This window comes from Kogia breviceps, chromosome 7 (assembly GCF_026419965.1).
Source record: "Kogia breviceps isolate mKogBre1 chromosome 7, mKogBre1 haplotype 1, whole genome shotgun sequence".
NCBI classification, from domain to species: Eukaryota; Metazoa; Chordata; class Mammalia; order Artiodactyla; family Physeteridae; genus Kogia; species Kogia breviceps.
In genome coordinates, this window is record NC_081316.1 from 69,469,630 (window position 1) to 69,494,799 (window position 25,170).

The following is a 25,170-nucleotide window of genomic DNA, read 5'->3' on the forward strand; positions in this document are numbered from 1 at the left end:
TGGAAACACACTATAGTAGTTAAGGTTCGGTTGCAGTAATCTAAGCAGGAAATAATGGTGGCTTGGTTTAGGATGGAAGCAATAGAAGCAGAGAGATTTAGATGAATTCAGATTATATTTCGGAGGTAGAGGCAACAAAACTAATGGATTGATTGTGGAACCTAAAGACAGAGGTACCTTGCTTTGAGCGTAAGTAAAATTATAAAGTTAAGGGAAAAATAACTGTGTTCATCCTGTTGAAAGGAAATACAATCATGATAAATTTTCATGATTCTTTTACTTTTAAACAAACTAAGTCATGTATGAAATGGGTTACTACTAAGGAATTTTTCTAAGATATTTTAGGTAGCTTCAGCTCACTGTAATTGGAAGGAGATAAGACTGCTTGTGTATAAGCAGAGTAAATGGGCAGAGTAAATACCTCTTCTGGTGGATTTTGAGGAAATGTGTTAGAGAATACTGTGGAATGTACCAGTCCATGCACTCCTCCCCTGAAAATTTTAGCATGACTCCTTATTTTGGGGTTTTTAGAATCTCTGTAGCCCTGCATGACCCCAAGTATATGTGGTACAGATATTACAAGGACAATCAGAGTAAAATTTCATTTCATATTTTACCATTACTTGATGGTAACCCAGCATTATGATGAAATTGACTGATAAAGAAAAGTTGATTAATATTTAATATTCAATATTAATATTTAAAAGCACTTATATTTTTCCATGTTCACTAACAAAGGGTAAAAGTGAGGAACCTACATGTTTTGTTTATTATCCAAGTAGGATGTGTTATTGATTTCAAGAAAAATTTTATCCATATTACTCAATTTTCATTACTTGGGAAAATAATATTATTAAATGACCAGGATTCAAAATCAATCCATGAAACCGAATTGTTTAATAATAATAGTAATAATGAAATGGTAACACTTAGGTATTATATTAATATAACAATAATGAATTGAATTAGTAATACTTAAATATAATATGAATTTAATAGCTAAATATCAGTGAATGTTACTGTAGGCTAGGCATTACTTTATGAGTTATTGTTTATTTAATCTTCATAACTAATTCTAGCTAATGGACAGTAGTTGAAGTGACATTTGTCAAATCTGGGCTGAGGCAGTTAAAAGTCAGTGTGTCTCTTCCATTAATTTCTTCCCTCTACTTCAGTAACCTTGGAGTTCCAAATGAGGGAGCTAAAAGAGGGTCACCCAAAATGCTTTGTATGTGAATGAGAAACAAAGTTTGAGTTAAGCTCCTGAGACGTCAAGGTTATTTTGTTATGCAGTGTAATCTTTTCTATCCTAATACAGTCACTGCATAGTATGTTATGCAGTCACATGTTCACTTGGCATACTCTTGGAACATAATGGGGAATGGTGGGTTTAGTAGTAAGGAAGTATGTTTTATTTTGACAGATCAGCTAATTGTAATCTTAAAGTCTCCATGTAAGACTAAACATTGCTTACATGAGAAGATAATGGTTTCAACAAGAACATAAATATTTATCATGAAAAATTCTTTAAAATAATGCTGTATAGAATTATATTATCTGTAGTAACTGACTCATTAGATAACTTTCCTTATAAAAGGGTTTTATAAGTCTGCTTTACTCATGTTATAAAGAGGAGAATTGAAAAGTAATCCAAATAATTGATGCCAGGAAAAAATCAACATGAAAGAGGAACCTCCATATAAAGAGTTTGCAAAAGAGGTTAGTGGGAACCCAAACTGAGGCCATTGAGTATTTTATGTCTAGCTGTAGGAAAGTAGGTAAGTATATTGTTACAATTCTGTACTAAGAAGGGAAAAAAAAACCCCAAGAAGTTCGTGTAGTAATAAACATCTGAAATTGATCTGGGTATGTTACATGTCAAGATTATGTTACTAGTGCAGAAATTTTTAAAAGATGCATAGTTTTTATTGAATTTTATCAGAACTCTTATCTATTCAGTATGCTATAATGAGGGAACTTCAAGAGGGAGCATCAGAGAAAACGATGAGAAGTTGACCTAAGAATAAATAATTTGAATTAAATCATCCAATTGAATAAAAGGATGAGAATTTACCTAATACTACCTGAATTTCTGATAGGTTCTTGTTCAAATCATCCAATTGAATAAAAGGATGAGAATTTACCTAATACTACCTGAATTTCTGATAGGTTCTTGTTCTTTGGCATGCTTGCCATGTCAGGGCTTATTTAGATCTCTAGATTGCCCGCACCTGAAGGGGATGGTATGTTTTTTTCTGTTTGTTTGTTTGTTTTGCGGTACATGGGCCTCTCACTGTTGTGGCCTCTCCCATTGCGGAGCACAGGCTCCGGACGCGCAGGCTCTGTGGCCATGGCTCACGGGCCCAGCCGCTCCGCGGCATGTGGGATCTTCCCGAACCGGGGCGCTAACTTGTGTCCCCTGAATTGGCAGACGGACCCTCAACCACTGCGCCACCAGGGAAGCCCAGATGGTTATGTTTTTAATGGAGCTTCTGTGGTATGTACATCCAAAGATTCATCCTGCTGTCACTTGTCAATTTTATCTGTACTTTACTAGGCTTCTGCAAATGAGAATTTCAGACTGGAGGTTATCTCATCAAAGGGTAGATCACCAAGAAGCTTTTTTTTTTTTTTTTTTTTACAGTTCATTGCTGTCTACTATACTTAAAGTAATACACTAGGATAGTGTCTCTGTCTATGGAGATTATATGACATTTCTTCTCATTAGCAGCAACAAACCTTTAAGGCATAATTACTAGACCAGAAATGCCAGTTGTTGTTATAAGTTGACAGAGAAATTGCATTTGTAGTAGTTACCTCATCCTACATCATTCTGGGTGGTAAAGCAGCAGCTTTAGGAGAGAACACATCTCATTCTTTGAATAAATATTTTTTGAGTACCTACTACTTTCTAGGCTGTAGAGATATATAGGTAAGGTTCCTGCTTTCATTGATCTTATATTTTAAAGACAGAGGGGCTATGTGAGAGGTGGTAAATTATCAGTTAGCTTATTTTGCTGAGTCTAAGATACACATTTTGTTTCATGTTTTAGCAATTTTGAAGTCAGATGCAACTCACAATTGATGGTGTCTTCCCTACCACTGGCCAGACAGCAGTCTGACATACCTGTCATTTCCTGCTTATGCCCAAACTTGTTAAAATGTGGGCACATTGTTGCCAATTGAGTTGGATTATCTGTATTGTTAGTATTACACAGTTTTCGTTTAGTTGCCATTTAAAATGTTTTTATGGGCGTTAATATTCGGTACGTCTGTTTACCTGTCACTTGTTATGGCTCGTACTAAGCAAACTGCTCGTAAGTCCACTGGTGGCAAAGCGCCTCGCAAGCAGCTGGCCACCAAGGCGGCTCGCAAGAGTGCGCCGGCCACCAGCGGCGTGAAAAAACCCCACTGCTACCGACCTGGCACGGTGGCCTTGTGCGAGATCTGCCGCTACCAAAAGTCCACAGAGCTTCTTATCCATAAACTGCCTTTTCAGCGCCTTGTGCGTGAGATTGCCCAGGACTTCAAGACCCACCTGCGCTTCCAGAGTTCGCGGTGATGGCACTGCAGGAGGCATGCGAAGCCTATTTGGTGGGTCTTTTCGAGGACACCAATCTGTGTGCCATCCACGCTAAACGTGTTACCATCATGCCCAAGGACATCCAGTTAGCCCGCCGGATCCGCGGGGAGCGGGCATAATTACTGCTTTTCTCTGAAATTTCAACCAAAGGCTCTTTTCAGAGCCACCCACGTTTTCAAGTAAGGGCTGTAAGAAACTAACTTAACAACTCAAGTTCAGTATAACTTTGCATCTGTTTGGGAGTGAAAAGACATGCATCAACACTTGTCAGATTATGGATAATTTTTGTTTAAATATCCACTGTGTATGCGAACACACTGGCCCTTTGTAAGTGTTTATGTAAATAGTACTGTTTTCTTTTACCTTAGTAAAGAGCCAGTTTCAGAGGCACGCGAAATGATTGGCATTTGCAGAGCATTTTTAAAATATGGCCTTGTGCGTATTGTGAAACAAACAGGAATAGTATGAGTATAAACATTTTTACGTTTCTAACTTTGATCTTGATATTTTTACGATTATCAAAATTTATTGATAATAAATTTTCACCTTTTTAAGTATTTCTTCTGCTTAGGATATTTGGAATCATGTTTCCTCTAAATCTAATTCCTCCAAGTACTGTAGTTAAAACAGTAGCCCAGTCAAGGAAGTAGACTATTGGTCAAACTGACCTCTTCCCACCTGCCCCACCCGCCCCGCCCTGCGCGCCCTTCCGCTTGAGTTCCCGGGGCTTGGAGGCGGGGTTAAGGGAGGGGAAAAAAAAAAGAAAAAAAATGTTTTTATGGAGATTACACTGTGATTTGACATTAAAACAGAAAGTTGTTGCTGCAGGAAGATTAGAAACAGAGCATTAAGTTTGATATTAATGAAGCTAATACTCTTTTTTGAAAGAATGACTAAAACTTAATATTTTACTGACAAACAGTAAATACCATATCTCATTTATATGTTCCTATTTATGTATTTAGAAGAGTTATTTATGGTAATAATCAATGGCTAAATAAATCTAAAAGAACTTCTTTTAATTAGCTCTACAATCAGAATTCAAAATGGTAAGAAAATATTGTCTTAGCTTAATTGGCAGCATTTTGCTTCATAGGGAATACACATAATACTGGTGCGCTTTATAATTGATGGCCTCCTGGATTCAATTAAATACAATTAATAAACCAAAAAATACCAAGTGGTTATAAGGTCTATGAAAATAATAAAACAGGATGAGGTGCTAGAAAATGGCTGGACCCGGGGGAGGTGAGGTAGTTCAGAGAGGTGGTCTGAGAAGGTCTCTCTGAGGATATCTGAGCCATGACAGAAATGAGCCATGCTCCAAGAAGAGCATTCCAGGGAGAAAGACAGCAAGTTCAGAGGCCCTGAGGATGATCACATGTGGCATATTCAGCCAGCAAAGCCTAGTATACTTGAATGCAGCAAAGGCTGATGTAAGGATATTTTTACCTCCTGTTTGTTTAAGAAACTGGAGATTTACTTATGTAATTCAGATGTTGCCCTTTCCCTAGTAGCTGAGATCACCTCTCGGTGCATTTGGAGAAAAGTGGGCTAATCGCATGTCCACTTCCAGTTAGTCCCACTGTTTCTGTGTGTCACACGCAGCCCTGCCATGGGTGTTTTTCCACTTTGTGGCAGGTCACCACACAGAGACCCACCAACAGCCACAACATTCCTGCTGTTTTCTGGTAATGCCTGTGTCTCCTTCCATAGTCCAGTCTCTAGAGGATGCATGGCTGCATTAGACTTCACTCAAGGTTTTGGTAGAGAAAAGGGGGATTAAAAAAGACTTTAGAATTTAGAGGGTCTTTCCGACTCATCTTATACTCCTTGTGAGCCTCCATCCACCTGAATTTCTGCAGACTGTAGCCTCATATTAGGCTTTTCAGTTCCTACCTGTCTCTCCTCTCTCATTCTCTGTTGCCCTACCCACAGCCCCCCTTTATTTTCCTATGCTGAGTGGTTTAGTTGTTTCTTCCTCTTATTATCTCCTTTCAACACTTGCCTTCATGTCTCACCTTCCACCTCCCAGAAACTGATCAAGGTATTTAATGTGAGGTTTCTTCAAGAGGCACTCTGGTACTAACTTTTAAGATGGTAAATTTCTATACCTCGCTTCTCTGAGGATTCACCTAATTTTGGTGTGTGATGCTCCCTGCCATCGTGATAGCAAGGCTTTATTCTACTCCTTTTCCCTTCCCTCCATCTTATAAGTAAAAAGGAAAAATAGCATGTTCCTAAGAGACTTGACTGGAAAGGCAGGTATTTACTTCAATGTGCCTGCTCATGACTCAAGGTGACCACAGGAGGAAGTGTTGCAGGTTAAGGGGAAAGTTGACAAGAAATGCCATAAAATTTTTATGAGTATTATTTTCAGGAGGTGGAAGGTAAATGTGTCCGGGCTTCCTCATGGTTAAACCACTCTCCAGGGTGCCTGCCACACAGTGCTACCTGGAAAGATAAACAAAATTGTTTGAAGTTGCCAAAAGGAGAAAGGAAACACAAATAAATAGATGATAATGACAGAGTGAGACCTTAGGTGTCAGGAAAATATAGAGGTTGAATTGGAGGCGGCTCTCTGCATGTGCTTTGCCAGGTTCCTTGCAGTTTTTTAAGATTTATGTAGGTTTCCAGTTTAATTTTAAAAATTTCAAGATATACCTGCAGAACATTTCAATATTGACTTATAAAACTGGTAGTCACAGAATTTATATGGAAACTGCTGAATCACTGGATGTTTGGACTTTGCATTTCTAGGTCACCATGAGGATAATTTAATTTCTGAATGCAGTATTGTCATTAAGAATTATGAGCAACAATATAGCAGCAACCCCAAAATAATAATCCTTGCCATTTATTGAGCATTTTTTAATGTGGTAGAACAATGCCAAAAACCTCATGTGCATTATCTGTGTGTATTATCTCATTAAATACACACAGTAAATCTTCCAGATATGTGTGATTTCTTCCCTTGTTTTAGAGTTCAATAAATGAAATTTCCCAAAAGAGAAGCCATATTTCCAAAACAGATTTTTCTCATAACAAAACAATACTATACTGCCTCTTCTGAATCAGTATATTGGGGTTTTTTTTTAACATCTTTATTGGAGTATAAGTGCTTTACAATGTTGTGTTAGTTTCTGATTTATAACAAAGTGAATCAGCTATACATATACATATATCCCCATATCGTCTCCATCTTGCACCTCCCTCTCACCCTCCCTGTCCCACCCCTCTAGGTGGTCACAAAGCAATGAGCTGACCTCCCTGTGCTATGTGGCTGCTTCCCACTAGCTATCTATTTTATATTTGGTAGTGTATATATGTCCATGCCAAATCAGTATGTTTTAATAGCAAACGTTTCTTATTTATTGTTTATGGAAGGCTTACAAAAAAGAAAGGAGAAATACACTCATAATCATGAGTGGAGTTACCCATTTGTGACAGCCTTTCCATGTACCCAGAGTCTCAACTGGAGTTGATACTACTATGCTAGAGGTGTTTGGAAACACAAGAGGTGTTTTGGTTTCTGTGATGAACAGAGGTATTTAAATGGATGTGGACCAAGGAAAAGGGCATCTGCTCTCCAGGTAGAGCTGTGTTTGGGTACAAATTTTAAATGAAACTCTGCAGCACTTTTTAATAGATTAGTCCATTCGCTTGTAGACCAACACTTAATCTCTCTCCTTTTCTCTTTATTCAGGATGTCAGAGCCTTTACTGAGGTATGATCAACCTATACCATGTTTTATCAGTGAGCACAGGTAGCCTCCCCTGTCCTTTTTGTACTCTTCTCCTCTTCTCAGGTGTACCAGGGTAGACAACACTAAAGAAGGTGTAATGGACAAAAACTGGGGGTGGGGGTGTTGGGAGGTTGGATGCTACATAATTCATGATAGCAGTTCTCTAAGTATAGTTCCTTGTCATGGCTAATTATCCGTGGTTATTCCTGTGACCTGTGCTGAGCTATCATCTTTCTCTGCAGAATCTGTAACAGAAATGGAGAGAGGCACAGAGACTAAATGTATTGGAATACTATAATGCTAATACAAGTACTAAAACTAAATAACTAATAAACGGCAGTGCTGCCGACTGGGAGAAGGTCCATGAATTTTTGTGCTGAAGTTCTCAGAGCTTCCCTGGATCCTGTTCTTCTCAGTATTGGTTGGTTGTTCATATTCTTCTTTCCGTTTTTGAGCTGTGTGTGTGTGTATGTGTGTGTGTGTGTGTGTGTGTGTGTGTGTGTGTGTGTGTGTAATCTATATATCCGCACATATCTATTCTTTAATTGAGCCATGATCATTGTTTGCAAAACCAGCAAGCAAAACCTTGTCTGGTATACAAGTATCCCAGGACTAGAATATGGTGTTGAAGGCTATTCTTTATAGTTACCTTTGCACAGATAGTTTAAAATTTAATAAATATTTAATGTTAAGTGCTTGTTAGAACAAAATTATAATCTAGGCTTCCACACAGCATGAATTTGACCTCTTTGAAAAGTGAATCTGGTTTTGTCACTTCATTCCCCTCAGCTTGCTGCACATTAGAAACTTTCTAATATCTCAAAGTCCAGATCATACCCATACTAATTAAATCAGAAAGTCCGAAGGTGCCATGTAGACATCAGTACTTTTCAAAGATGCCCAGGCAATTCCAAATTGCAGCAAAATTGCAGCAGAATTTGGGAATTACTCGCCTAAAAGACACTAGGGTTCCTTCTCTGGCTTCCAGCTCCCACGCCAGCCTCAGCTCTCTGGCCACTTCCTACCTCATACTTAGGTTCTTATATAATGCTTTTCTATCGTTCTTCAGCTTTTTTTTTTTTTTTTGGTCAGGATAACTCCTTTGTGGAATCACAGTATATAAAACAGGAAAAAACAGAGCTGAGGAGCTGATGGCATTGGTGCTGGCAGAGGGCCTTGAGCCCCTGAAGTTCTGTAAGAGCTCCCCCTCCTCCACCAAAAAAAAAGGAAAAAGCCTCTAAAGAGCAGAGTTTAAACATCACTACTGTAGCACTTTCACTTTCAAATGAAGCTTCCTGTGCAGTTGAGAGGGCTCATGTAATTTGTTACTCCAAGGGTACTATAGTTTGCAAATGTTGTGTTTTTCCAAATCAGAGTTCTTTCACAGTTCAGTAACTCCCGCTGTTTGCTTTGCAGTGTGTGTTGCTGTATGGGAGGGAGAAGGGTGTCGTAGTAGTGTCGCCTGTAGCTGGGCAGAGCTCACAGCCTCTGTTATCAGGTTGTGCTAAGGGTTGGCATGAGGTGTCAGGTATATAGCACTTGCCACATTCTATAGAAATGCTCTATATATGTGTCCCTCTTTTACTAGACCTTAATCTCCTTAAGAACATGAATTGCATTTAGTTATTTCTTTCACGTCTCACATAATGCCTAGCACATAGTATGTGTTCAACAAAGGTTTTTCTTCTTAAAAATCAGCTGAATGATAATTTATTTGTGTTTAAAGAGACCCAGTGAGAATACTTTCCTTTTCCACCTGGTTTTTGATAAAACTGGTATTGGAGTATGTCTTCTAAGTGTGGGTTTCTTACTGCTTATGGAATCCCAGTTGCGGATTCCTGCTCTGTTGGCCTGATGGAGGGGAGGCCTTCCCAGTGTCCTGCTCCAGTGAACTGCAGGCAGTGAGGATACTCAGGCCCAGCTTTTCATTCCAAACTTACTAAGTGTAGACCAAGTTATTCTTCTTTGAGAATGAGTAGGGGAGATGTGAGAGGCTAGGGATATCCTCATGGAGCTCTCTCCACTTGGAAGGAAACCTCAGGAGTCAGGAGGAAAATTCCTCCCTCGAACCCTCACCACCACTGTGACTGCACTTGGTCACTCTGCAGTGCTGTACCCTCAGCCATTGAGCTTTAGTCTTCATTATACGATATGTATGAGACCATGAATGCTGTTCTCTGTTATTCTGGGTCCTGAAATGAACATCTTGTACCTTAATTGTGCAGTGACAGTGTCACCATGGTCATAGTATGAATAACTTTACCACTGCCTATCTTCAGCATCAGGAGTACTCATGCCATATGTTTATTTGCTAGTAAAATTATAGGGAGTTTGATATTTTTTCAAAAAAAATTATGAGGATTTTCTGTGCTGTTATGAAGAGTCATTGGTAAATACACAGTAGTATAATAACATGTAATTTGATTCTTAAAATGTTCCTAATAGTGGTATATTCTCGAGAGTCTATAAACAAGAGACATTTTGGAATAAAGTTGTGGGGGTTTTTTTGAACCTAGGTCTGAATACATATAATCTATAATTACTATTTTAAAGTAACTGGGTCCCCGATAAGTTTCATGTGAACAACTTAAAAAATCTTAAACTGAGAACTCTCACAAACACTCAAGGTAGAAATTCTCTCAGTATAATGTAGTAGTAATAATAAAAAGAAAGTGTGCATGAGTGTTTTCTTGCTATGTGCAGCCCTTTATATGCATTATTTTATTTGATCCAGAAAACAATGCTATGAAGTATATATATATAGGCCTATTATCAGTTAAATAAATTTAGAGAAGTTGTTCAAGGTCAACTAGCTGGTAAGCAGGAAATTCCGACACCAAAGCACGTGCTTCTTGATGTCTAAGCCAGGCTGTGAAGGAGGCACGTTTCTAACCCTCCCTGAGGCTTGTAACCAATGAATAGGTTGGTACGTACCTATCGTTCTCCTCCATTACTACTTTAAAAGTCCTGGCTAGGGACTTCCCTGGTGGCGCAGTGGTTAAGAATCTGCCTGCCAATGCAGGGGACAGGCGTTTGAGCCCTGGTCCGGGAAGATCCCACATGCCACAGAGCAACTAAGCCCGTGTGCCACAATTACTAAAGCCCGTGTGCTTAGAGCCTGTGCTCCGCAGCAAGAGAAGCCACCCGCCCACTGCAACAAAGAGTAGCCCCCACTTGCCGCAACTAGAGAAAGACCACGTGCCGCAATGAAGACCCAATGCAGCCAAAAATCAATTAATAAAAATAAGTTTATTTTTTAAAAAAGTCCTGGCTATTCCTGAAGCTTATGACTGCCCACAGAAGAAGCTGGAATTTATTTAGTAATAAAGATCTTGGTAATAAAGATCATCAGAGTACTTCTTTGTTGTAGCAATTTTAATAGTAAAAGGCAATTATAAGTCTAAAACTTAGTGTTTCTGTCCCATCTGCTTTAAAAGAAATGCTAGCTAAATGATTGTCTTTACTGTTTTCTGCTTGACAATATATAAAAAGTTATTTTACTGACTTGTCTGGTCTCTTTAAGATCCTTTATTTTAAATTCGTAAGCAGTTTATGTGAAAAGGAAAGCCTGCATGTAGTGCATCTTTTCTGGAGGAGAGGAAACCCTCATTTTTTGTAGAGGCTTTAGGAAAGGGTATGGTTTGGGCTGGAGACAATACAGAAAAGGATTCATTATATCTTTAATATAGTTACGTTTGCCTATCAAAACTTTGTTTCATTATAAACTAGTACAAAGTTCTGAACTTTTTCTAGCCACTTTGATCAATGACTTTTATGAATATATTCTGAATTAATGAGAAATAAGTGAACATACCTGGTTTAATGAATATAAACATTTATAATAATCATAAGTGATGCTGAGGGCCTTAAAAATTATCTGCTGGTCTTCTACTCATGAAGGTGTCCTCTGTGACAGGACTTCATACAGCACATTCACAGCTATTGACTCCAGAGGAAGAAAGTCCTTTCATTTCTTAAAGTGGAATCTACTTCCTAGAAATGCCCACAAATTATTCTGACTTAGCAGATGAATATGCAAGATAACCCTTTCCTCCATCCTGACAACTCCTAAAATATGCTGGTGTTTATTTTGTTCTGTGCCTTTTATGCATGTTATATTTGTGCTGGAGGAGAGAAGACCACAAATTCTGATGCAGAGAATAACTACAGAAGAATGGTGCCAGTTGGGCCTTTGCAGAATAGAAGCAAATTTTTAATTATTTTTCTTGATTATCTGGAGTCAGCACCCAGTGACTTTATAGATACTAAGATAGATAAAAGGAAAAACTGTTTTAGAGAAATATCAAATCCCAGGAGGAATATAACACAAAGGAATGAATACAGGTGTGTACAAAACAAAGGCCATTTGAAAAATTTTTCAAAGTCTACATTAAAATTGCAAGCTTTGTTAACAAGGTATTTTTCCTTTGAATTTATGAATTCAGAATAAAGACAAATGAATGCCACTTTAAACATATTTAATTAGTTGAATTCATAACTTCAGGATATTATTGACTCATAGTTTACTAGGTTTAAGAACTGATAGAAGACATTAATAATAGTTGCTTGTACTCATTATTTAATATTTGCTAAGCAAGCATAGTTTTGTCTCCATAGACAAAGCAGTGGTTTGAAGAATTAACTAGACATTTCAAGAACTTTTTTAGTTGAATTGTCTAGATAATTGCCCTCCTGCCCTGTTTGCTTTTCATGTGCAAAGAGATAGAATGTAAAGTTTCTTTCTTTTTTCTAAAGGCCATTTTATAGGGAAAAAACTTAATTTGCTAGAGTAATTTTACGTCTGTTAGGACCTGAGCATTATTTCCCAGGTATCATCTAATCACTGGTATGGTCAGAAGTTTTAAAAGTGCTATGCTGCTAGTCTTTTACTTATTTTATGTTAGTATTTTTTAAAGTGAATTATTTCCCAAGTATGATACCATATTTAAAAATATTTACTACTATGGAAGTTCCCAGGAAAACATTCTTTTAAAAAAGGAGAGAAATAAAATTTACCAAACTTTCCAGTGGTTTACATTGTTGAGATTAACGTTAGTAGAAAAAAATGTAAACACAGCTGCGTGGAGTTTGTAGGAGATCTAGGGTCCCCAGCTGGCACTAAGAGTAATTTTTCCTTTTGTATCCATTTTTTCTCCATCGAATCTTTTGTTCCATGTTCCTCTTATATAGATGAAATCATCAAGATCAGGTACAGTTCCAAGCTGTCTAAATTCTTAAGATTGAAAAATCTGAAAGCAAATTAAGGGCAAGTTTATTTCTCCTTTCACAGCCTTTTTGATTAGCTGAAGAAGAGAACAAATTTTTATTTATTGAAGGTTGTGTTTTAAGTTATCACCTAGGACAAGAATAAGATACTTGGATATCCCTGGGTTTGCTGCTAACTATGTTATTAGATGTGTCTTTTTTATGGACATTAGTTTCTTTAACTGTAAAATGAGGATACTAAAATTTTTACCTAAAAGGATTTTTTGAGGACTAAATAAAATAAATTATGTGGGGCTTCCCTGGTAGTGCAGTGGTTGAGAGTCCGCCTGCCGATGCAGGGGACACGGGTTCGTGCCCCGGTCCAGGAGGATCCCACATGCCGCAGAGCGGCTAGGCCCGTGAGTCATGGCCAATGAGCCTGCATGTCTGGAGGCTGTGCTCTGCAACGGGAGAGGCCACAACAGTGAGAGGCCCGCGTACCGCAAAGAAAAAAAAAAAATTATGTGAAGAATCTAGATCACTGCTTGTTACGTAATCAGTGCTGAAAAAAAGAAAGAAATTATTATGGTTCTCACTTTGTTCTTCTATAAAATAAGGGGACTTCATCAGTGCCATTCCAAGTATGGATTAGGAACCAGTAATGACCAATGAACTAACTCATCTATAATGATATAAGTACAGAAACTGAGAGTGTACGTTATAAATTTTACATAATTTGCTAGAGTAATTTTATGTCTATTGAACCTAATAATTAAAAATAGAAACATGTATTCTTATAGATTTTGCTTTTTTATTATTTTATTTTTTAGTGATTCATTTTTATTATGTTTTACAAAATTAGTGGCACATTGAAAAGAAAAGCCAGGCACAGAGGTAGTTTGAGTACCACTGGACTAGATAAACTAGATAACCTAGATAATCTTTCTGGATAAACTATACAGTTTTTTTCAGAGCACTGTGATGTACTCACAATAGATACAGATGTTTTTAGAACATTGCATTTAGTAAAAATAGTTACACTAAATTAAAATTTCAAACATGTACGCCTTAATATTTGTTCACATTGTCACCTGGATTTAAAAAGATGTTACAGGTGCCTGAGGAAAAGAGAAATGTGTCTGGATTGTTGACAAATTAAACTTGCAATTTGTGCTTTAAAATCTAATTTATTTGGATTCAAAGATCTGTTTTTAATGAAAAGCAGTGGGAGATTACAAAGTGCATGGTGACATGTGCTGTCACTTTGTGTCACCCATTGCTTTTGTTAGATTGGAAAGGAAATCATTCACTTCTCAAAATCACCACTTATAATTTAAATATCCTGCTCTGGGTGGTTAAGTTAATTTGGAAATTAGGTTGTAGATGGAATTAAGGTTGCTAATCAGCTGCCTTTGAGACAGGGAGATTTTTCATAGAGCATCTGATGGGCCCAGTGTATCAATAACAACAGGCGTCCTTATAAATGGAAGGAGGAGTTAGAAGAGTGAGAACCAGAGAGATGGCAGCATAACCATTTTGCCCTGACATTGCTGGCTTTGAAAAAGGAAGAGAGACAGGGCCAGGGAATGAGGAGCCTCTAGACGCTGGAAAAAGTTCCCCCAGAATCTCCAGAAGAATGCAGCTCTGTTGACACCTTGGTTTTAGCCCAGTGAGGCCCATTTTGGATTTCTGACCTCTACAACTGTAAGATAATAAATTTGTGTTGTTTTAAGCCACAAAGTTCATGGTAATATGTTGTAGTAGCCATGGAAAACTAATACAGCCAGGCATTTGCCAGACACATTGCTGCTGTTTCCTCTTTTCTGGTTTCATGTGGGGCCACCAGCCCAGCCAGGAGGAGATGTACCTCTCTGGGCTCAAAATATTGAGCTTGATATTGTTCTCTTTCCAAAATATTTGTTAATTGATATGTCACAGAACAGAGAGTTGCAAAAATGTACTAATCTCTCCCTTTCTCCCACCCCTCTACAGTCTACATATGAATTAAAAATTTTGTTAAAAATTACCCATCGGATTTTCTTATATGAAGTCATCAAGAGAGATATGAACCATAAACTGACCTGAGGGCATGGCATAATCCAGGTTTTGTGTGGTTGTAAGTTTATACAATTGGGGGGGTTATTTAAAAAAAAAATAGAAATTTAAGATGAAACTGAATATGTATTTAGAACAAGAATTAAGAGATTGCAAACAAAAATGCTAATAAGTACCACTGATACAAAAAATCTAGAAAAATAGTATGTAACTTTTAAATTAATTAAATGGTTGGCACGTCTTTATAATGCTTTAATCTATATTTTGACTATGCGCTCTGGATTATTTCTTCATATGACTATGATTTTTGTCATTTCCTTTCTGTAAAGAGAATTGAAAGATCAAGCAGTCTGTCTTCTAGCATGGCTAATTAAAATTTGGGTTTTTTTCATTTATTGATAGTTTAGAAAAGTTTCTTTCAGTATCACAACTTGTAATTAGCAATGCTATGCAAATTTTTAAGGTTGTTTCAAACCTCCATCAAGTGTCTTTCATATATGAGCTTAAAATTTAGGAGATTTTTCCTCAGTCCAGTTGCTGGCTCCACGCATTTCAAACTTTGCTTCTTATCCACTACTTCTGGTCTTCCAGTAACAGGCAGGAGAAAACCTTTTCATATCTCTGCAGAACCTCTGGCTTTGCAACTCTGTGTCCTGACAGCATGAGTGTAGGGAGTCAGCACAGCAGGCGGTAGCATATTTCTGGAAGCCATTCCTATACTAGGACAGCAGGACAGTTATCAATGACTTGACTATACAGGGATATGGCTGTGGACCACATAAGTATAGCCATTAAACCCAAACTAAATGTATTCCCAACTCAACTCTCCTTAGCAGGACGTTCAATGCCTCCTCACACTTCATTGCCAACCAACACGAAAGGGAGCCTAATGGAGCTTAAGTAAGAATGGAAAGAGACAGTGGTCTTAAGTGATTGCATCAAAAATATCTTACTTGGGGCTTCCCTGGTGGCGCAGTGGTTGAGAGTCTGCCTGCCGATGCAGGGGACGCGGGTTCGTGCCCCGGTCCGGGAAGATCCCTCATGCCGCGGAGTGGCTGGGCACGTGAGCCATGGCCGCTGAGCCTGCGCGTCCGGAGCCTGTGCTCCGCAACGGGAGAGGCTACAACTGTGAGAGGCCCGTGTACCACAAAGAAAAAAAACAACAACAACTTACTTTCACAAATTTTACTAGAACATATGATTTGTAAACACAATGCTAGTGCTCTCCTGGGGCCTTGGTAGGAGCCCTTGCAAGGGAGGGATCCTGAAGCTTATTGGCTTCTCAGTAAAAACATCTCTGATAAGACATAGTTTCATGCACTGGATGGATTCTGTAGTTCTTTTGCGCTTCAGTGCGCTTTTTGACGTTTTTCAACCCATGATTCTGAAATTCCAAATGCAGAAGTAACTGAGTAACACGGTCCATATCCCATGGTTAAAATATTTACTCCCATAGGCTACTTCGTTGACCTTGAAAGACCCAGCTTTACACTAGCATAAAGTTTTTAGACCTGTTTCTATTTGAAGAAGCTTTCTTATGTGCTTTCTGTGGATTCAACTAAGGTATCCTTAAAGCATGTGTCTCCCTTTGCTGTTTGGGTTTTGTTTCTCATTCATTTTTATTGTAGCTATGGTTTGATTTAAAATTGGCCATTTTGCAAATTCCTACTCATTTGTCATTTGACTAAAGTTAATAAGCATTAGAACTTATTAAAATATGAAGGAAAAGTAGGGAATCATGTTACCTGGAATGGAAAAAAGTGATGTACCAAATTTTTAATGAAAGCAGAAGGAATAGATCAGAGCATTCATTTAGCCATGGGTAGGAAGTTTCACAGAACTAGTAACTTACTTAGCTGGGTGAACGTCAGAAGTAGCTCTTGCTTTTCACTGCTAAGGAAGATGAGGCCCAGAGAGAGAAACTTTCCATCATTTCTGAATAGAAAATTACCCTCTGGATTGATAGAGCTTTCTTCATTATTTTTAAATGTTTCTATATTTATCTGTTGATAGTACGTGTAAGCAAACAAATAACTAAACTAATTTACTGGGATTTTTTTTTTTTTTTTTTTTTTTGAGGTACACGGGCCTCTCACTGTTGTGGCCTCTCCCGTTGCGTAGCACAAGCTCCGGCTGCGCAGGCTCAGCGGCCATGGCTCACGGGCCCAGCCGCTCCGCGGCATATGGGATCTTCCCGGCCCGGGTAACGAACCCATGTTCCCTGCATCCGCAGGCTGATTCTTAACCACTGAGCCACCAGGGAAGCCTAGCCCTTTAGTGGGATTTTTAATCCTAGGTGATAGAATTTCCCAAGTTTGATGGTGTCACTTAGAGTAAGTATTTGATGTTTTTTTGTTTTCATTGGTGGAAGGGTGATGTGGGGCATGGAACATTTGTCAATCTCAGGGTATGATGTTTTGAAAACCTGTAGATGAGAGCAAAATGTGGCATTAATCACTTAGAAATACCTTTTCCAGAGTGTGGTGTACCTTCAATACAAAACAGATTGGATCTTTTCATGTCAAGTATGCACCTGTCCTCCCCTAGTCTGCTTAGGTTAAAGTGGTGTGTTCTGAAATACAGTCTGTGAGATGCCTGTTTTAAATATGTATTTGATACCACTTTGAGTTGAGAACTTGCCCTTGGCAAACTTCTGAGGGAACGGCTCCAGTTTAGAATTCTCTCCATCTCAATCTCAGATTACACAGGGTGGTGTTGAGGACCTCCATAGCACACTTCACTCCTTCTCACATTTAATATTCACTCAGTGATGGCTGACTACTTGCTCCTTCCCGAGTACGCCTCACTAATTATTTTCTCTGCTTTTATACAGCTGTTCTATTTGGTATATAATACTTGTTAAAGAAAAAATTGTTTGGTCAAGGAGAGAGTCTTTATCATACCCTTTGTCTTTCCCACAACCCTTTCCAAGATCCTTCCTTTACCACAGTTTACTTAAGTGCTATCTCCTTCTTGCAGTCATTCTTAAGTTTTCCCTGTTGGAATCAATCAGGAAATACATCTCTCTTCCTCCCCCCTCTTCTCTTCCCTGTGCTTGCAGAACCATTCTTATTTCATCCTGCCATGTTTTATTCTGCTTCTCATGACTAGCCTATAAGTTACATGATGGAAGGAATGGTTTCCTGTATTTTTTTTTTTTTGGCCTTATCCTTACTGCTTTGTATAAATAAAAGATGTTCAAATTTTTTGTTTGTTGTTATTCAACAAATATTTATCAAGGACCTACTATTTGGCAGGTACTACTCTAAGCATTTGAGACATAGCAATGAACCAAACAGACAAAAATTTCTGCCCTAATGAAACATATTAATTGAATTGGATTATACATTAATTGTATTATACTCATATTTTATTCTTTTTTTTCTTTTTTTCGCACACACACACTGTATTTTATTTTTACAAGAGATAGACTGACACCAAGCATTTTAAATGGATGACCACAACAAAAGCAACAATGATTGCAATTACCAAACACGAAACACACTTATACTATGTCATAATATTGATATTCAATCCAGTAATCCTCCACTGTAACAGGTCCTTTACTTTGCAGTGAAAATTGATTTGTATCATATTTTATTCTTAAATCTATGGTTTTTTCCTTGATTTGTAAAAAGTTAGTCTTGTTCTTGTAGTCTTTGATACTTCCTCACATTAATGTTGATCCTTAGCAAATAGCATTAGTAGGTATAATCCTGTAAGGTTCATTTTTACTGTTTTGGCAAAAACATTTTATAGAATCCTTTAAAATTATTCCCAAAATTAAGTCAGACAGTGGTTTAGTTGACAGATCTGTAGGATTGTGTACCACTTATTTACTTATGGATTTTAGTACTTTCTTGGACAGGTCTTGCCTAACCACCATTTTCCTACCCAGTTTTTGTCCAGTCACTCTGCCCTCTCCAACCTCTTATTCTGTGTTATTTTTCCAAATTACACATATCCTTCTCTGTATTCTGTCATTGGGCTACATGTTTGTTGTCTGTCTCCCTCAGTACAGTGTAAGCTTTATGTGGGCAGGAGCTTTGGCTTGGGCATGGCTGCATCCCCAGTGGCCATTATAATGTTAAGCAAAAAAAGATGTGCTCAATCAATTTTCTTTTAATGATCGAAAAATGAGTGAATAAACCTTGATTTCTGGGGAGTTATATAACCTTTGGTATAGACAATCTCCCTTGTGAAACTAATTTTGGAAACTTGCCCCTTATGAAAAACTATGTCAATGCTAGCCAAACATTTCAATTGACGAGGGCCCTCTTTCAGGTATAGGTCCTATTCTTAATTTATTAAGTCACGTGATTGGTTCCTATCTTTCTAATTCTGCTTTACATTTTTTCATTAATTGAATTATTAGGAAATATAATAAATACCTTCACATTTATAATTTTATGAAATGACAGTCATCATGCCAATGACAAAAATTGTTTGATTTACATTCTTATTTGAGATTCCAGTGTAATTAGGATTTGACCAATAAAATCATTAGCTGAAGACTTGAAATTTATGGAAGTGTTTTTTCTGTGACAAGTTGTACAGGTTATAAGCTATTGATACTTTTGAAGATGGTTTAGGTGTGGTAATAATAGATGTGTAAATGTCTGAGCTGTTTTACCCTGACTTATAACCATACTTAATTTTATAATTCCTACTTAATTATGGATTCTATATTTTAAGAAGTCACTTATTATTTACCCTGCTTCCTATAAATCCTAAACTGGATAATTTATCTAAACTGTAGAATGAGCATTATGTCTAAAATTTGCCTTTTTCTTATCAGCATTTCTTCATTTTTTTCACCAACTTAGTTTCTTTCAGTAGATTATTGCCAGAGTTATCCAGAACCTAGAATGGTAGAGAATGGGATTTAATTGTTCATGAAAAAATAATCAATACACAGATCTTATATGATGGGTTTGTCACTAATGCTGTTTATGTGTAAATGTTAGTTTCTCCTGAATTGAAAATTTAAGGAGAAAGGTAGGAAATAAACATTGAACCTATTAGGAATCATGCTGTTTGTGTGGTTATAGTCATTGTTATTTAGAATTCTTCTACTTTTAACTGATAACCACCATAAGAATATTTTCCTCCCATAGAGTTTCACTCAATAAACAGAAAAAATGTATTTCTTAAGTTGAAACTATTTACACTGGGATAAAAGAAGCATTTTTTGTGATATATGTAATGGTTAAAAATAATTTATTTTGCCTTTATACCTTCCTCCATTCCAGTTGTTTTCAAAATATCTTATCCTGAGATTCTAGTTATTCTTGGAATATTTCCTAAAACTTTCATAATCTTCTTACCATTGAGAAGGGGGACACAAATGCAAGTAGACCAAACAGTTAACTTCATAGATGCTACCATCACTAAGCCATGATTAGGGGTCTGTAACACCACTTATGTGAATTTCATTTTATTTTATTTTTCTTTCCTGCTTTATTGAGAGATAATTGAAAATAACATTGTATAAATTTAAGGTATACAAAACATTGATTTATATGCTTACATGTTGCAAAATGATTAGTACCATGGTGTTAGCTAACATCTCCATTATGTCACATAATTACCATTTCTTTTTTGTGGTGAGAACATTTAAGATTTACTCTGTTAGAAACTTTCAATTATATAATACAGTGTTATTAACTATAATCACCATCCTATACATTTGATCCCCAGAATTTATTCATCTTAGAGCTGGAAGTTTTTATACTCTTTGACCAACATCTCCCCATATCCTCTACCCCACTCCCAGCCCCTGGTAACCACATTTTAGACTCTTTTTCTATGAGTTTGGCTTCTTTAGATTTCACATATAAGTGATTTCATACAGCATTTGTCTTTCTCTGTCTAACTTATTTAGCATAATGCCCTCAAGGTCCATATATGTTGTCACAAATGGTAGAATTTCCCTCCTTCTCATGGTTGTTTTATGTATATCCTATGTGTGTATATATATACACACACATATATGCATGTATGTGTGTATTTATGTATCTTTATATGCATTTATATATATATATTTGTTTTTTTCCTTTATCCATGAAACATTTAGGTTGTTTCTATATCTCGGCTCTTGTGATTAATACTTCATTGAACATTGGAGGGCAAATATCTTCAAATTTCTGTTTTCATTTTCTTTGGCTCTATACCCATAAGTGAGATTGCTAGATCATATGGTAATTCTAGTTTTTAATATTTTGCGGAGGCTCCATGCTGTTCTCCACAGTGGCTGCACTAATTTATATTCCTACCAACAGTGCACAAGTTCTCCCTTTCCTCCTCATCCTCCACAACATTCATTATAACTCATCTTTTTGACAAGAAAGATCTGCTGATAACCTTATGAGGGTTCTCTTGTACATAACAAGTTGTTTTTCTTCTACTGCTTTTAAGGTTCTCTCCTTGTCTTTAACTTTTGACATTTTAATTATACTGTGTCTTGGTATGGTTTCTTTGGATTCTTCTTTTTGAAACTCTCTGGGCTTCTTGGTTCTGGATGTGTTTCTTCCCTGGTTAATTTTCAGCCATTATTTTTAAAATAAGCTTTCTGTCCCTTTTTCTCTCTCATCTCCTTCTGGGATCTCTGTAATGAATATATTGATCCACTTTATGATATACTCTTAAGTCCCTTAGCTATCCTCACTCTTTTTCATTCTTTTTTCCTTTTGCACCTGTGATTGGATGAATTCCACTGCCTTGTCTTCAAATTTGCTGATCCTTTCTTCCACTTGATCTAATCTGCTGTTGAACCCCCGATTGAATTTTTCAATTCATTTATTGTATTCTTCAGCTCTGTGACTTCTGTTTGGAACTGTCTTATCTTTTCTATCTTTCTGTTGATATTCTCACCTTGTTCATGCATTGTTATCCAGACCTCTGTAAGCATCTTTATGACTTATTCTTGAACTCTTTATCAGGTAAATCACTTATCTCTGTTTCATTAAATCTGTGTTTGGAGTTTTGTCTTGTTCTTTCGCTTGTAACATATGCCTCTGTTTCTTCATTTTCCTTGACTCTCTGTGTTTATTTCTGAATTCTAGATAAAACATGTACTTCTCTCTGTCTTGACCTAGTGGTTTTGTGTAGGAGATGGACCTTGTCAATCAGCCTAGCCTGTGCTCCTGGTTGTTTCTCAAACTTTTTGGATCATCTAAGCTGGTATTTTGTTCTTAGTGGATCTCAGTAATTGAGAGTGTGCCAAGACCCACTGGTTCTCAAAGCGGAGGATTACACTCAGCACTGCGATGCAGGCTGGTTGAAAGGTGGACTTTCAGGTAGCACCTGGGAAAGTATGTAGTTAGGCCACTTCTAAGGAGAAAATGGGAGATGGGCATTTTTGTCTGTTCCCTCTGAGTGGGGCCTGGGTGTATGTATATGGGGAGGAGGGTGCTCCTGAGCCCATTAAGAATTTCTTTATTTGCTACAGTCCTGTGGAACTCCTGAATGTAAGACCTGTTGGCAGAGCCAAGTGACCCAGTGGCCTGTTTCTCAGGTGGCAGCCACAATAGCTGGGGTGCCAGATGTGTGTACAAGCTTTTCCCAGGGAGATACTGGTGATTTGGAGTGGACTAGTGGGTGCCTTCCGGCTTCCCTGGTTTCTAGTCATTCCTAGATGCATGCTAAATTAGAAACCTGATCCTCAGGCAGCAGCTTTTAAAGTAACTGCAATGAATTTTAGGAAACAGCAGGTAACACCTTGGGAAATAGACATAGTATGGATGGCCTGGTTCACAGTTTCCTTTGTCCATAAAAAACATGCCAAGCTGTTGCTGGGTCCTTCAAATCTTTTGAGGCTTTCCTAGGCTTCTTATCTCAGTCATCTCTAGTTCCAGCATGACATCTCAGTTTTATCTCAATTGAGTTCTCAGTAATACCTGCCCTGGGCATTGTGATGAAAAGGATTGTGAAGGGCTCAAAATTTTTGTTTTAATGAATAAATGGTTTAAAAGTATGGCTTAGAATCCTGGATACCACAACTTACAATAAAGAGGACTTACTTCATTTCTACTGGTATATCTTAAGCTTGTGAAAGGCCTAGAACTAACAGCTTTTATTTTGCCCACCACATACAACAAAATGCCTTGCAGGGAATAGGCAATCAATATCAACTGAATTCACTGAATGGGTGAAATTTTTATCTGATGCATATCAATTCCAGCATTTCACCCAGATTCCTTATTGGTATATGATCTTTATTAATATAAATTATGACTATTTTTAGAAACAGAGGCCTCTGCCAACACTGTTTGGAAGTTATGCTAATGCAGAGGTAGTGATTTTGTCAAAAAAAAAAACAAAAAACAGCCTGTGTTATGATACAATTCTGGCTGTGTTTCTTGGTGGTATGTTAACATTCCTCAGAGTTGAAAAATGTAAGCATATGCTATCAATTAGTGGGCTCATGAGGAAAAATTGGAATTACCTCATCTTGTTTACAACTAGGCTTCATGGAAGTTTGAGATTCCACACTTTAGTAAGGCATATTGTCTGAATGCTTTCAAGTTATTTACCAAGGATTTATTCTTCTCCTCAGAGCAAAAATATATGTTTCTAATATATGCATAATTTAAAAATTCCTGTGATGCTGGTTTCATTTTTGAAGTGAATATTTAACAAAATTTCTAGAGTTACTCTTTTATAAACTTACACATTTTTTTGAATGATCATTATATCAGGAATTTTTGACAACTACACATGTCATTCTGCACTTCTTTGTAGCCCTGTCTCAAGTTTAAGGTTTTTTTCTAATCATGATATTATAAACATCTACTTATATTAAAAAAAACTTAGAAGTTTACTTTTTCTTTGAAGAAGTATGAATTCTCCATGAAGATCCAAGAAAAAATTCCAGGAATTCTTTTATGTGATAGCTTTGTACTTCATCTTCTTTTCCTGTCCCTCCCCTTTGTCTTCCTGGACATTATTTTCCTCTGTCATTTTGGAAATTATGGGCTTGCACATTTGCCATCACCTCTATACAGAATATCATTGACTCCACATGTCAATGACATGTAAAGCTGAATAAGCATTTGGGAAATATGAAAATATTTACAATACAGTTCGAATAACTGTAGACACACACCTCTTCTTTCTTTTACAAGAATGGTCTTATGTGGGTTGAACGATAGCTGACCAATACTCTCCTTTACCCACATAGAAGGGTTTACTTTTCTCCTTCCCACAGTTTGTTCTCAGCTCTGATTCCTTAGTCTAAGTGAGGTGACTGTATCCAGCAGGCATTTTATTAGGACCTATGATTTGTTAGTTAGCTCATGTGATTTGAGAAAACTACTTGCTAACAAACATAGTATGATGAACAGTGGGTCATAATGAGAACTAAAATTTATAGACCTAATTTTAGCACTCCATCCTTCTTTCTATAGCTACTTTCTATAGGGGAGCATAAGCTTCAAATCAGAGACCTGGGTTCACTACCAGCCCAGCTGTTAGCTCTCTGTTTGATCTCAGACAAGTTACCACTTAGGTGAGCTTTATCTCTGTTTCTTCATCCTATAAAATGATGATCATGGAGCCCCCCTCCCCACTCCCTTGTGGGGTTGCTCTATGGCCTGTGTGAGTAATGCATGTAATGTGCTTAATACAATGATGGCACATAAGTTGTTTCACTGAAATGTAAACTGTTATTATCATTACATTTTATCATTTATGATACTGATATATATGGTGAGCAGCAAGAAGGAAATCCTTACTGGTGAAAAATAAGAGCTTTTGGTGTAGTATTCTTGTAGATATATGTAAATTTGCATGTGGTGTCAGTGTTCGAGGTAACAAACAACTGATTTACAAGGTACTTTTGAATATTACCACCTGTTTTCGGTAAGGCATAGCACTGGGAGACTTAGAACACTTCTTGTTTGGAGAAGTTTTTGTAGAAGTATGGTAAATCATTAATGGAATATTTGCACAATTTTGGATAGATTCTTCATACACACACATAATTTTCTATTTGGATGTTTTACTTATTGCGAAGGAAAGAAATCAGTTCAGGTGAAAGATTTAGATAAAAATAAATAGTTACAAATAGAATTTTTAAAAATAAATTTATTTATTTATTTATTGGCTGTGGGGTCTTCGTTGCTGTGTGTGGTCTTCTCTTGTTGCAGAGCACTGACTCTAGCTGCAGGCTTCAGTAGTTGTGGCTTACGGGCTCAGCAGTTGTGGCTCGTGAGCTCTAGAGCACAGGCTCAGTTGTTGTGGCACATGGGCTTAGCTGCTCCGCAGCATGTGGGATCTTCCTGGACCAGGGATTGAACCTGTGTCCCCTGCATTGGTGGGTGGATTCTTAACCATTGCACCACCAGGGAAGTCCCTACAGATAGAATTTAACAGACCTACAGAGCAGGCTAAGAAAAATATGACAAACTCGTTTTATTTATAAAGAACAAAAGGTAACATTTACACAGCTGTTACAATATGCCAGCACTCATCTGAGCACTTCACGTGTATTACTTCATTAATCCTCATAACTGTGAAGTGGACACTATTAATATTGCCATTTTACAAATGAGGAAACTAAGGCACAGAAAAGGTAAGTGAC

The 25,170-nt window shown here is 37.3% G+C and overlaps 1 protein-coding gene and 1 pseudogene across 2 annotated transcripts in view; both read left to right on the forward strand.

Moving 5' to 3' along the window:
* PDGFD (platelet derived growth factor D) overlaps positions 1-25,170 on the forward strand; it is a 229,870-nt gene that overhangs the window by 31,195 nt on the left and 173,505 nt on the right. The window lies entirely within an intron of this gene.
* On the forward strand, positions 3,293-3,702 carry LOC131759327 (histone H3.1-like; annotated as a pseudogene).